A 14,347-nucleotide genomic window follows, 5' to 3' on the forward strand; every position below is an offset into this window, starting at 1 on the left:
GTTTGTGCCGTGGGATGTCTTGTTTCAAATGGCCAAGAAGCAGAATTCTTTCTTCATATTTAGGAACTCCCTTGAGGTATTCTGCCCACTGATGCCCTTAAGATATCACATGCTCAAACACCAAGCCTCTAGAATCCACATTGAGCTTGGGAGCCTGATGAGAGTGGTGGCTATGAGTCTACAGATGGAGATAATCGTGTTCATCCAAGAGGAGCACCCATCTGATGGATCCTCCTTTCCATCAACTTCGACATTCCTCCAGAGCAAGAGCTCCTGGTGTCCATCATTGAACTCTCAAGGTTTAAGGTTGAGAATGTCCCACATATGGCCCATCACACACCACTTTTCTCACACAGAGGTTGTTTGGTCACAAGGCTCCATGGGCATCATATCAGTGCCATGGCCACCTCTGGCACCGCACCTTTCGGAAGGAAGGCAACTCCACACACTGGGGAAGCCAATTTTCTCTATCATGATGGATCTCTGATAACATGGGCAGCACTTCAGGGTCAAGTGCTTTCTCAGTCACTGCCTCACACGAACACACTGGATAGAATCACATTTGGAGAGAAACGATGTCATTCCAAACACCCAAACCAAAGTCCCCTGTACAATGAAATCAAGGAACGACTGAGGAAAAACACCCTCTGAGCTGCCAATTCAATAGGAAGGGCCTTTTCCGCTTAGGGAAAATAGAGGGTGTCTTTTACCTTGACCCACACCTCGTGTCCTTTGGGAAGGCATGGGTGCCCAGCACGGAGGACTGCTTGCAACCGACATATTTCTAGAGACAGGCCAAGAACGAGTGAAAATCTAACGCAAGAGTCCTGATATAGCCTTTGTGTCTAATAGACCCCGGAAACACAGACAAGGGCTTGGGAATGACATTGTGCCCTGGATTGTAGCTTGTATACAATTCTCATCACCTTCTCTTTCTCTCTAGCTCTCTCTCTCACTCTCTCTCTCGGCTTCGTCCTCCTTCATATTCTCTCGAATCCTCCTCATCCAATGTGATCTGTGCTGGTCCAGTTTGGCATATCTCAGCCAGGAGAACAGTCAAATTCTTTCACCAAGATTTTCCAACAGTCTTCCAAACTCCTATCAAATATAAAAGAATTTTTCCTGAAATAATTTCTCTATTTGTATGGAGATATTCCACTTACACAGTGTACCACTACCTAACCATTGTCAGCCCTTCACACTGACAGATAACCATCCCATTTGTACGGCGTTCTACATGATCACATATTTGACTCCGAGATCAACATCTTTTCAACCACCTACACATAAGGGACCGAGTGAGACTTCACTTATCTGTAGCACAACCCACGTGTGTGTTGAGGTCTCTGAAGTTGCTGGTGAGGTGGATCTCTCGATTCATTCTAAGGAGAATTAGGAAATGAAGTCTCTGACTCTCCATGTCTCAGTGACTTGGCATCTACGAAGGGGTCTGAGCACCCTTCAGCAGGGTCTGAATGACAATGCGACAGAGTTCAAGGATTCGGTCCCCTCAAACCAGTCTCCATTTGGGACAATCCTCCTCCTTCTCTAGACCCTCCATTGGCAGGCCAGAGGCCCCTCTCGTCCAAGAGGGAAACCTCAAGACCTGCCCAAGGAGCCCTCACCACACGGCTCACGGAGGAGAAGAGAGACTCCTGAAATTCCTGACAACTGTTTACCCCATAAACAAGCCAGCAGTGGAACTAGTCACCCCACTTCCATCCAGCACCCCATTAGACAGGACGTATTCTTATCAACCTGTGAAATACCCACCAGACCTATCACAGCTTCATTCTCGGGAAATTTGATACTCTGGATAGCTAGTGTGTGATTTCATCTACTGAAGTTTATGTTCAGATGCAGAGAATTGTCCTTTCCCCATTCAAATTTTTCCTCAGGGTTGATATTGAGGGCCTCGTCCTTGTTTGAAGGCAGAGGGGCCTATTTTCATTTTTTGAGGTCTGGAATGAGATTGATCATCCCGGTCATACTTAGGAGTCTTTTATCTCCTGTTGGAAAAGTGTGGAAGTGATAAGCTCACTGGTCCATTGCAGATATATCATAATAAAACGCAAGCCTGAGCAGTGTATATTTACTCAGGAGCCTGATGAGAATGGTGGCCCTGAGAAGAATCCTGGAATAAATACATATCCTCCAATTGTCCAATACATCCAATGGATCCTCCTTTAATTTTGTATCCACATACCTCCAGATCATGAGCTCGGGCTGCCCGATGTACAACAATTGAGTCGTGATGGTGACAGATTCTCACTTTGAGCCCATCACTTGCCTCACTTCTCAGAGAGGGTCAGTGGTGTCACAATGCTTGGTGGGCATCATGCCATTGCCATGGCAACCATTGGGCCTGACCTTCTCAGATGGAAGGCAACTCCACCTCCTCTGTGCCCACCTGCTCTCTACAGAAGGATATCTCTTCCCCTGAACGTGCGTCAGGCTCAACACGGTGGTTCACGGACTGCTTCCCAGGAAGACACAGTCTACCATCTCATGTGGAAAGAAAATATGGGATTGAATACGACCCACTCCCCACGGAGCCTGAACATGAAAACAATGGCCGATGGAGGAAGAACAACACATGAGCATCCTTTTCCATGGGAGGAGGATTTTCCACTGAAGGAAAATATGGAATAACTTTTTAAACTGATTTCCACCCCATGCCATTGGAGAAGATATAGGGAACATAGCAAGGCTCTCAAACCTGTCTTCCAGTATGGAGCAGGGATTGTAGTGGACACATTTTGGAAGTCAGGCCAGGCAGGAGAGAAGACTCTGGTACAAGTGGCTGCTTTGTCCCATTTGTGTGCTATCCACCTTAAACAAAGACATGTCCTTGGAGAAACTATCCTGCCAATGAAGGTTGCTTGAATCAACAGCTCCTGTTCCTCTCTCTCTCTTTCTTTTGATCTCCTTCTCTCTAGGACTCTCACTCTCCCCTTTACACCCCTTCAATGTCTCCTGAATCCTTCTGCTACAAGCTGACCTAGGGTGATATTGGAAGTAATATATTAGCCGAGAGAATGGTCCAAGTGATCCCCCAGCCATTTCTCCTTGTCATCCTAGGTCTGGTCAAATAAAAAATCAGTGGTCCAGAAAGACTTCCTGTGCTGTATGGAGACACCCCAACTAAGTCATCCTTCCACAACACTTCCCACATTCAGCTCTTCCGATGGACACGCTGACCACTTCATATGTCCTTCGGTCTCTAGGGTCCCATATTGGACGCAGACAACAACACTCTTGAAACATTGATCACATGAGTGCTCTACCAAGAAATTGCTGATCTGAAGCATTCCCTACCTGGTCCATGAGGTCTTGTGGATTTGCTCTCGTTTGGATCTCTGGACTCGTTCTTAGGGGATATAGAATATGCAGTCTATGACTCTTCATGTCTCAATGATTGGGCACCCAAACAATGGTCTGAGCAGCCTTGGCCAGTGGGCTGCCCAACCATAGCCCAGAGTGCAAGATGTCTGTCAACCAAAACCAGTCTCTATGGAATAGACCTCCTCATTCTCTAGCCTCATGAGTGTCAGGGACAGAGCCCACTCCCTTCCAGGAGGGAACTTTCAATACCCTCACATTGCAGGCATCATCACAGGGCTCCTGCAAGATCAGACAATCGACCCACCTTTCCTTCCTTATGATTGTAGACACAACAAACACACTGGCACTGGCCCCAGGCACCACACTCCCCATACGCCCAAAATGAGAGGGAGGGCTTGTTCTTATCCACCTGTGGAAAAGGCACCTGAAATAGACCGGTTACATCTCGGTTAAATGGCCTCTGTTTGGAGGGCTCCCCTGTGGCTTAGGCTATGGAAATATGGATTCAGAAGTGTGGAGGTGAAATTGCCCCTTTGGGAATGTCTTTTTCAGGGGTTACATCCAGGGCCTCCTGCTTGGTGCAGAGCATTGGGGCATGGTTTCCTTGTTTGTGCCGTGGGATGTCTTGTTTCAAATGGCCAAGAAGCAGAATTCTTTCTTCATATTTAGGAACTCCCTTGAGGTATTCTGCCCACTGATGCCCTTAAGATATCACATGCTCAAACACCAAGCCTCTAGAATCCACATTGAGCTTGGGAGCCTGATGAGAGTGGTGGCTATGAGTCTACAGATGGAGATAATCGTGTTCATCCAAGAGGACCACCCATCTGATGGATCCTCCTTTCCATCAACTTCGACATTCCTCCAGAGCAAGAGCTCCTGGTGTCCATCATTGAACTCTCAAGGTTTAAGGTTGAGAATGTCCCACATATGGCCCATCACACACCACTTTTCTCACACAGAGGTTGTTTGGTCACAAGGCTCCATGGGCATCATATCAGTGCCATGGCCACCTCTGGCACCGCACCTTTCGGAAGGAAGGCAACTCCACACACTGGGGAAGCCAATTTTCTCTATCATGATGGATCTCTGATAACATGGGCAGCACTTCAGGGTCAAGTGCTTTCTCAGTCACTGCCTCACACGAACACACTGGATAGAATCACATTTGGAGAGAAACGATGTCATTCCAAACACCCAAACCAAAGTCCCCTGTACAATGAAATCAAGGAACGACTGAGGAAAAACACCCTCTGAGCTGCCAATTCAATAGGAAGGGCCTTTTCCGCTTAGGGAAAATAGAGGGTGTCTTTTACCTTGACCCACACCTCGTGTCCTTTGGGAAGGCATGGGTGCCCAGCAGGGAGGACTGCTTGCAACCGACATATTTCTAGAGACAGGCCAAGAACGAGTGAAAATCTAACGCAAGAGTCCTGATATAGCCTTTGTGTCTAATAGACCCCGGAAACACAGACAAGGGCTTGGGAATGACATTGTGCCCTGGATTGTAGCTTGTATCCAATTCTCATCACCTTCTCTTTCTCTCTAGCTCTCTCTCTCACTCTCTCTCTCGGCTTCGTCCTCCTTCATATTCTCTCGAATCCTCCTCATCCAATGTGATCTGTGCTGGTCCAGTTTGGCATATCTCAGCCAGGAGAACAGTCAAATTCTTTCACCAAGATTTTCCAACAGTCTTCCAAACTCCTATCAAATATAAAAGAATTTTTCCTGAAATAATTTCTCTATTTGTATGGAGATATTCCACTTACACAGTGTACCACTACCTAACCATTGTCAGCCCTTCACACTGACAGATAACCATGCCATTTGTACGGCGTTCTACATGATCACATATTTGACTCCGAGATCAACATCTTTTCAACCACCTACACATAAGGGACCGAGTGAGACTTCACTTATCTGTAGCACAACCCACGTGTGTGTTGAGGTCTCTGAAGTTGCTGGTGAGGTGGATCTCTCGATTCATTCTAAGGAGAATTAGGAAATGAAGTCTCTGACTCTCCATGTCTCAGTGACTTGGCATCTACGAAGGGGTCTGAGCACCCTTCAGCAGGGTCTGAATGACAATGCGACAGAGTTCAAGGATTCGGTCCCCTCAAACCAGTCTCCATTTGGGACAATCCTCCTCCTTCTCTAGACCCTCCATTGGCAGGCCAGAGGCCCCTCTCGTCCAAGAGGGAAACCTCAAGACCTGCCCAAGGAGCCCTCACCACACGGCTCACGGAGGAGAAGAGAGACTCCTGAAATTCCTGACAACTGTTTACCCCATAAACAAGCCAGCAGTGGAACTAGTCACCCCACTTCCATCCAGCACCCCATTAGACAGGACGTATTCTTATCAACCTGTGAAATACCCACCAGACCTATCACAGCTTCATTCTCGGGAAATTTGATACTGTGGATAGCTAGTGTGTGATTTCATCTACTGAAGTTTATGTTCAGATGCAGAGAATTGTCCTTTCCCCATTCAAATTTTTCCTCAGGGTTGATATTGAGGGCCTCGTCCTTGTTTGAAGGCAGAGGGGCCTATTTTCATTTTTTGAGGTCTGGAATGAGATTGATCATCCCGGTCATACTTAGGAGTCTTTTATCTCCTGTTGGAAAAGAGTGGAAGTGATAAGCTCACTGGTCCATTGCAGATATATCATAATAAAACGCAAGCCTGAGCAGTGTATATTTACTCAGGAGCCTGATGAGAATGGTGGCCCTGAGAAGAATCCTGGAATAAATACGTATCATCCAATTGTCCAATACATCCAATGGATCCTCCTTTAATTTTGTATCCACATACCTCCAGATCATGAGCTCGGGCTGCCCGATGTACAACAATTGAGTCGTGATGGTGACAGATTCTCACTTTGAGCCCATCACTTGCCTCACTTCTCAGAGAGGGTCAGTGGTGTCACAATGCTTGGTGGGCATCATGCCATTGCCATGGCAACCATTGGGCCTGACCTTCTCAGATGGAAGGCAACTCCACCTCCTCTGTGCCCACCTGCTCTCTACAGAAGGATATCTCTTCCCCTGAACGTGCGTCAGGCTCAACACGGTGGTTCACGGACTGCTTCCCAGGAAGACACAGTCTACCATCTCATGTGGAAAGAAAATATGGGATTGAATACGACCCACTCCCCACGGAGCCTGAACATGAAAACAATGGCCGATGGAGGAAGAACAACACATGAGCATCCTTTTCCATGGGAGGAGGATTTTCCACTGAAGGAAACTATGGAATAACTTTTTAAACTGATTTCCACCCCATGCCATTGGAGAAGATATAGGGAACATAGCAAGGCTCTCAAACCTGTCTTCCAGTATGGAGCAGGGATTGTAGTGGACACATTTTGGAAGTCAGGCCAGGCAGGAGAGAAGACTCTGGTACAAGTGGCTGCTTTGTCCAATTTGTGTGCTATCCACCTTAAACAAAGACATGTCCTTGGAGAAACTATCCTGCCAATGAAGGTTGCTTGAATCAACAGCTCCTGTTCCTCTCTCTCTCTTTCTTTTGATCTCCTTCTCTCTAGGACTCTCACTCTCCCCTTTACACCCCTTCAATGTCTCCTGAATCCTTCTGCTACAAGCTGACCTAGGGTGATATTGGAAGTAATATATTAGCCGAGAGAATGGTCCAAGGGATCCCCCAGCCATTTCTCCTTGTCATCCTAGTTCTGGTCAAATAAAAAATCAGTGGTCCAGAAAGACTTCCTGTGCTGTATGGAGACACCCCAACTAAGTCATCCTTCCACAACACTTCCCACATTCAGCTCTTCCGATGGATACGCTGACCACTTCATATGTACTTCGGTCTCTAGGGTCCCATTTTGGACGCAGACAACAACACTCTTGAAACATTGATCACATGAGTGCTCTACCAAGAAATTGCTGATCTGAAGCATTCCCTACCTGGTCCATGAGGTATTGTGGATTTGCTCTCGTTTGGATCTCTGGACTTGTTCTTAGGGTATATAGAATATGCAGTCTATGACTCTTCGTGTCTCAATGATTGGGCACCCAAACAATGGTCTGAGCAGCCTTGGCCAGTGGGCTGCCCAACCATAGCCCAGAGTGCAAGATGTCTGTCAACCAAAACCAGTCTCTATGGAACAGACCTCGTCATTCTCTAGCCTCATGAGTGTCAGGGACAGAGCCCACTCCCTTCCAGGAGGGAACTTTCAATACCCTCACATTGCAGGCATCATCACAGGGCTCCTGCAAGATCAGACAATCGACCCACCTTTCCTTCCTTATGATTGTAGACACAACAAACACACTGGCACTGGCCCCAGGCACCACACTCCCCATACGCCCAAAATGAGAGGGAGGGCTTGTTCTTATCCACCTGTGGAAAAGGCACCTGAAATAGACCGGTTACATCTCGGTTAAATGGCCTCTGTTTGGAGGGCTCCCCTGTGGCTTAGGCTATGGAAATATGGCTTCAGAAGTGTGGAGCTGAAAATGCCCCATTGGGACTGTCTTCGTCAGGGGTTACATCCAGGGCCTCCTGCTTGGTGGAGAGCATTGGGGCATGGTTTCCTTGTTTGTGCCGTGGGATGTCTTGTTTCAAATGGCCAAGAAGCTGAATTCTTTCTTCATATTTAGGAACTCCCTTGAGGTATTCTGCCCACTGATGCCCTTAAGATATCACATGCTCAAACACCAAGCCTCTAGAATCCACATTGAGCTTGGGAGCCTAATGAGAGTGGTGGCTATGAGTCTACAGATGGAGATATTCGTGTTCATCCAAGAGGAGCACCCATCTGATGGATCCTCCTTTCCATCAACTTCGACATTCCTCCAGAGCAAGAGCTCCTGGTGTCCATCATTGAACTCTCAAGGTTTAAGGTTGAGAATGTCCCACATATGGCCCATCACACACCACTTTTCTCACACAGAGGTTGTTTGGTCACAAGGCTCCATGGGCATCATATCAGTGCCATGGCCACCTCTGGCACCGCACCTTTCGGAAGGAAGGCAACTCCACACACTGGGGAAGCCAATTTTCTCTATCATGATGGATCTCTGATAACATGTGCGGCACTTCAGGGTCAAGTGCTTTCTCAGTCACTGCCTCACACGAACACACTGGATAGAATCACAATTGGAGAGAAACGATGTCATTCCAAACTCCCAAACCAAAGTCCCCTGTACAATGAAATCAAGGAACGACTGAGGAAAAACACCCTCTGAGCTGCCAATTCAATAGGAAGGGCCTTTTCCGCTTAGGGAAAATAGAGGGTGTGTTTGACCTTGACCCACACCTCGTGTCCTTTGGGAAGGCATGGGTGCCCAGCAGGGAGGACTGCTTGCAACCGACATATTTCTAGAGACAGGCCAAGAACGAGTGAAAATCTAACGCAAGAGTCCTGATATAGCCTTTGTGTCTAATAGACCCCGGAAACACAGACAAGGGCTTGGGAATGACATTGTGCCCTGGATTGTAGCTTGTATCCAAATCTCATCTCCTTCTCTTTCTCTCTATCTCTCTCTCTCACTCTCTCTCTCGGCTTCGTCCTCCTTCATATTCCCTCGAATCCTCCTCATCCAATGTGATCTGTGATGGTCCAGTTTGGCATATCTCAGACAGGAGAGCAGTCAAATTCTTTCACCAAGATTTTCCAACAGTCTTCCAAACTCCTATCAAATATAAAAGAATTTTTCCTGAAATAATTTCTCTATTTGTATGGAGATATTCCACCTTACACCGTGTAGCACTACCTTACCACTGTCAGCCCTTCACACTGACAGATAACCATCCCATTTGTACGGCGTTCTACATGATCACATATTTGACTCCGAGATCAACATCTTTTCAACCACCTACACATAAGGGACCGAGTGAGAATTCACTTATCTGTAGCACAACCCACGTGTGTGTTGAGGTCTCTGAAGTTGCTGGTGAGGTGGATCTCTCGATTCATTCTAAGGAGAATTAGGAAATGAAGTCTCTGACTCTCCATGTCTCAGTGACTTGGCATCTACGAAGGGGTCTGAGCACCCTTCAGCAGGGTCTGAATGACAATGCGACAGAGTTCAAGGATTCGGTCCCCTCAAACCAGTCTCCATTTGGGACAATCCTCCTCCTTCTCTAGACCCTCAATTGGCAGGCCAGAGGCCCCTCTCGTCCAAGAGGGAAACCTCAAGACCTGCCCAAGGAGCCCTCACCACACGGCTCACGGAGGAGAAGAGAGACTCCTGAAATTCCTGACAACTGTTTACCCCATAAACAAGCCAGCAGTGGAACTAGTCACCCCACTTCCATCCAGCACCCCATTAGACAGGACGTATTCTTATCAACCTGTGAAATACCCACCAGACCTATCACAGCTTCATTCTCGGGAAATTTGATACTCTGGATAGCTAGTGTGTGATTTCATCTACTGAAGTTTATGTTCAGATGCAGAGAATTGTCCTTTCCCCATTCAAATTTTTCCTCAGGGTTGATATTGGGGGCCTCGTCCTTGTTTGAAGGCAGAGGGGCCTATTTTCATTTTTTGAGGTCTGGAATGAGATTGATCATCCCGGTCATACTTAGGAGTCTTTTATCCCCTGTTGGAAAAGAGTGGAAGTGATAAGCTCACTGGTCCATTGCAGATATATCATAATAAAACGCAAGCCTGAGCAGTGTATATTTACTCAGGAGCCTGATGAGAATGGTGGCCCTGAGAAGAATCCTGGAATAAATACATATCCTCCAATTGTCCAATACATCCAATGGATCCTCCTTTAATTTTGTATCCACATACCTCCAGATCATGAGCTCGGGCTGCCCGATGTACAACAATTGAGTCGTGATGGTGACAGATTCTCACTTTGAACCCATCACTTGCCTCACTTCTCAGAGAGGGTCAGTGGTGTCACAATGCTTGGTGGGCATCATGCCATTGCCATGGCAACCATTGGGCCTGACCTTCTCAGATGGAAGGCAACTCCACCTCCTCTGTGCCCACCTGCTCTCTACAGAAGGATATCTCTTCCCCTGAACGTGCGTCAGGCTCAACACGGTGGTTCACGGACTGCTTCCCAGGAAGACACAGTCTACCATCTCATGTGGAAAGAAAATATGGGATTGAAAAAGACCCACGCCCGACGGAGCCTAAACATGAAAACAATGGCCGATGGAGGAAGAACAACACATGAGCATCCTTTTCCATGCGAGGAGGATTTTCCACTGAAGGAAACTATGGAATAACTTTTAAACTGATTTCCACCCCATGCCATTGGAGAAGATATAGGGACCATAGCAAGGCTCTCAAACCTGTCTTCCAGTATGGAGCAGGGATTGTAGTGGACACATTTTGGAAGTCAGGCCAGGAAGGAGAGAAGACTCTGGTACAAGTGTGCTGCTTTGTCCCATTTGTGTACTATCCACCTTAAACAAAGACATGTCCTTGGAGAAACTATCCTGCCAATGAAGGTTGCTTGAATCAACAGCTCCTGTACCTCTCTCTCTCTTTCTTTTGATCTCCTTCTCTCTAGGACTCTCACTCTCCCCTTTACACCCCTTCAATGTCTCTTGAATCCTCCTGCTACAAGCTGACCTAGGGTGATATTGGAAGTAATATATTAGCCGAGAGAATGGTCCAAGTGATCCCCCAGCCATTTCTCCTTGTCATCCTAGGTCTGGTCAAATAAAAAATCAGTGGTCCAGAAAGACTTCCAGTGCTGTATGGAGACACCCCAACTAAGTCTTCCTTCCACAACACTTCCCACATTCAGCTCTTCCGATGGATACGCTGACCACTTCATATGTCCTTCGGTCTCTAGGGTCCCATATTGGACGCAGACAACAACACTCTTGAAACATTGATCACATGAGTGCTCTACCAAGAAATTGCTGATCTGAAGCATTCCCTACCTGGTCCATGAGGTATTGTGGATTTGCTCTGGTTTGGATCTCTGGACTCGTTCTTAGGGGATATAGAATATGCAGTCAATGACTCTTCATGTCTCAATGATTGGGCACCCAAACAATGGTCTGAGCAGCCTTGGCCAGTGGGCTGCGCAACCATAGCCCAGAGTGCAAGATGTCTGTCAACCAAAACCAGTCTCTATGGAATAGACCTCCTCATTCTCTAGCCTCATGAGTGTCAGGGACAGAGCCCACTCCCTTCCAGGAGGGAACTTTCAATACCCTCACATTGCAGGCATCATCACAGGGCTCCTGCAAGATCAGACAATCGACCCACCTTTCCTTCCTTATGATTGTAGACACAACAAACACACTGGCACTGGCCCCAGGCACCACACTCCCCATACGCCCAAAATGAGAGGGAGGGCTTGTTCTTATCCACCTGTGGAAAAGGCACCTGAAATAGACCGGTTACATCTCGGTTAAATGGCCTCTGTTTGGAGGGCTCCCCTGTGGCTTAGGCTATGGAAATATGGATTCAGAAGTGTGGAGGTGAAATTGCCCCATTGGGACTGTCTTCGTCAGGGGTTACATAAAGGGCCTCCTGCTTGGTGCAGAGCATTGGGGCATGGTTTCCTTGTTTGTGCCGTGGGATGTCTTGTTTCAAATGGCCAAGAAGCTGAATTCTTTCTTCATATTTAGGAACTCCCTTGAGGTATTCTGCCCACTGATGCCCTTAAGATATCACATGCTCAAACACCAAGCCTCTAGAATCCACATTGAGCTTGGGAGCCTAATGAGAGTGGTGGCTATGAGTCTACAGATGGAGATATTCGTGTTCATCCAAGAGGAGCACCCATCTGATGGATCCTCCTTTCCATCAACTTCGACATTCCTCCAGAGCAAGAGCTCCTGGTGTCCATCATTGAACTCTCAAGGTTTAAGGTTGAGAATGTCCCACATATGGCCCATCACACACCACTTTTCTCACACAGAGGTTGTTTGGTCACAAGGCTCCATGGGCATCATATCAGTGCCATGGCCACCTCTGGCACCGCACCTTTCGGAAGGAAGGCAACTCCACACACTGGGGAAGCCAATTTTCTCTATCATGATGGATCTCTGATAACATGTGCGGCACTTCAGGGTCAAGTGCTTTCTCAGTCACTGCCTCACACGAACACACTGGATAGAATCACATTTGGAGAGAAACGATGTCATTCCAAACTCCCAAACCAAAGTCCCCTGTACAATGAAATCAAGGAACGACTGAGGAAAAACACCCTCTGAGCTGCCAATTCAATAGGAAGGGCCTTTTCCGCTTAGGGAAAATAGAGGGTGTGTTTGACCTTGACCCACACCTCGTGTCCTTTGGGAAGGCATGGGTGCCCAGCAGGGAGGACTGCTTGCAACCGACATATTTCTAGAGACAGGCCAAGAACGAGTGAAAATCTAACGCAAGAGTCCTGATATAGCCTTTGTGTCTAATAGACCCCGGAAACACAGACAAGGGCTTGGGAATGACATTGTGCCCTGGATTGTAGCTTGTATCCAAATCTCATCTCCTTCTCTTTCTCTCTATCTCTCTCTCTCACTCTCTCTCTCGGCTTCGTCCTCCTTCATATTCCCTCGAATCCTCCTCATCCAATGTGATCTGTGATGGTCCAGTTTGGCATATCTCAGACAGGAGAGCAGTCAAATTCTTTCACCAAGATTTTCCAACAGTCTTCCAAACTCCTATCAAATATAAAAGAATTTTTCCTGAAATAATTTCTCTATTTGTATGGAGATATTCCACCTTACACCGTGTAGCACTAACTTACCACTGTCAGCCCTTCACACTGACAGATAACCATCCCATTTGTACGGCGTTCTACATGATCACATATTTGACTCCGAGATCAACATCTTTTCAACCACCTACACATAAGGGACCGAGTGAGAATTCACTTATCTGTAGCACAACCCACGTGTGTGTTGAGGTCTCTGAAGTTGCTGGTGAGGTGGATCTCTCGATTCATTCTAAGGAGAATTAGGAAATGAAGTCTCTGACTCTCCATGTCTCAGTGACTTGGCATCTACGAAGGGGTCTGAGCACCCTTCAGCAGGGTCTGAATGACAATGCGACAGAGTTCAAGGATTCGGTCCCCTCAAACCAGTCTCCATTTGGGACAATCCTCCTCCTTCTCTAGACCCTCAATTGGCAGGCCAGAGGCCCCTCTCGTCCAAGAGGGAAACCTCAAGACCTGCCCAAGGAGCCCTCACCACACGGCTCACGGAGGAGAAGAGAGACTCCTGAAATTCCTGACAACTGTTTACCCCATAAACAAGCCAGCAGTGGAACTAGTCACCCCACTTCCATCCAGCACCCCATTAGACAGGACGTATTCTTATCAACCTGTGAAATACCCACCAGACCTATCACAGCTTCATTCTCGGGAAATTTGATACTCTGGATAGCTAGTGTGTGATTTCATCTACTGAAGTTTATGTTCAGATGCAGAGAATTGTCCTTTCCCCATTCAAATTTTTCCTCAGGGTTGATATTGGGGGCCTCGTCCTTGTTTGAAGGCAGAGGGGCCTATTTTCATTTTTTGAGGTCTGGAATGAGATTGATCATCCCGGTCATACTTAGGAGTCTTTTATCCCCTGTTGGAAAAGAGTGGAAGTGATAAGCTCACTGGTCCATTGCAGATATATCATAATAAAACGCAAGCCTGAGCACTGTATATTTACTCAGGAGCCTGATGAGAATGGTGGCCCTGAGAAGAATCCTGGAATAAATACATATCCTCCAATTGTCCAATACATCCAATGGATCCTCCTTTAATTTTGTATCCACATACCTCCAGATCATGAGCTCGGGCTGCCCGATGTACAACAATTGAGTCGTGATGGTGACAGATTCTCACTTTGAGCCCATCACTTGCCTCACTTCTCAGAGAGGGTCAGTGGTGTCACAATGCTTGGTGGGCATCATGCCATTGCCATGGCAACCATTGGGCCTGACCTTCTCAGATGGAAGGCAACTCCACCTCCTCTGTGCCCACCTGCTCTCTACAGAAGGATATCTCTTCCCCTGAACGTGCGTCAGGCTCAACACGGTGGTTCACGGACTGCTTCCCAGGAAGA

This window comes from Sus scrofa, chromosome Y, assembly GCF_054392235.1.
Source record: "Sus scrofa isolate SSC_HxYL_T2T_F1_AM1 chromosome Y, Sscrofa_HxYL_maternal_Yorkshire_Landrace_v2.0, whole genome shotgun sequence".
Classification (NCBI taxonomy): Eukaryota; Metazoa; Chordata; class Mammalia; order Artiodactyla; family Suidae; genus Sus; species Sus scrofa.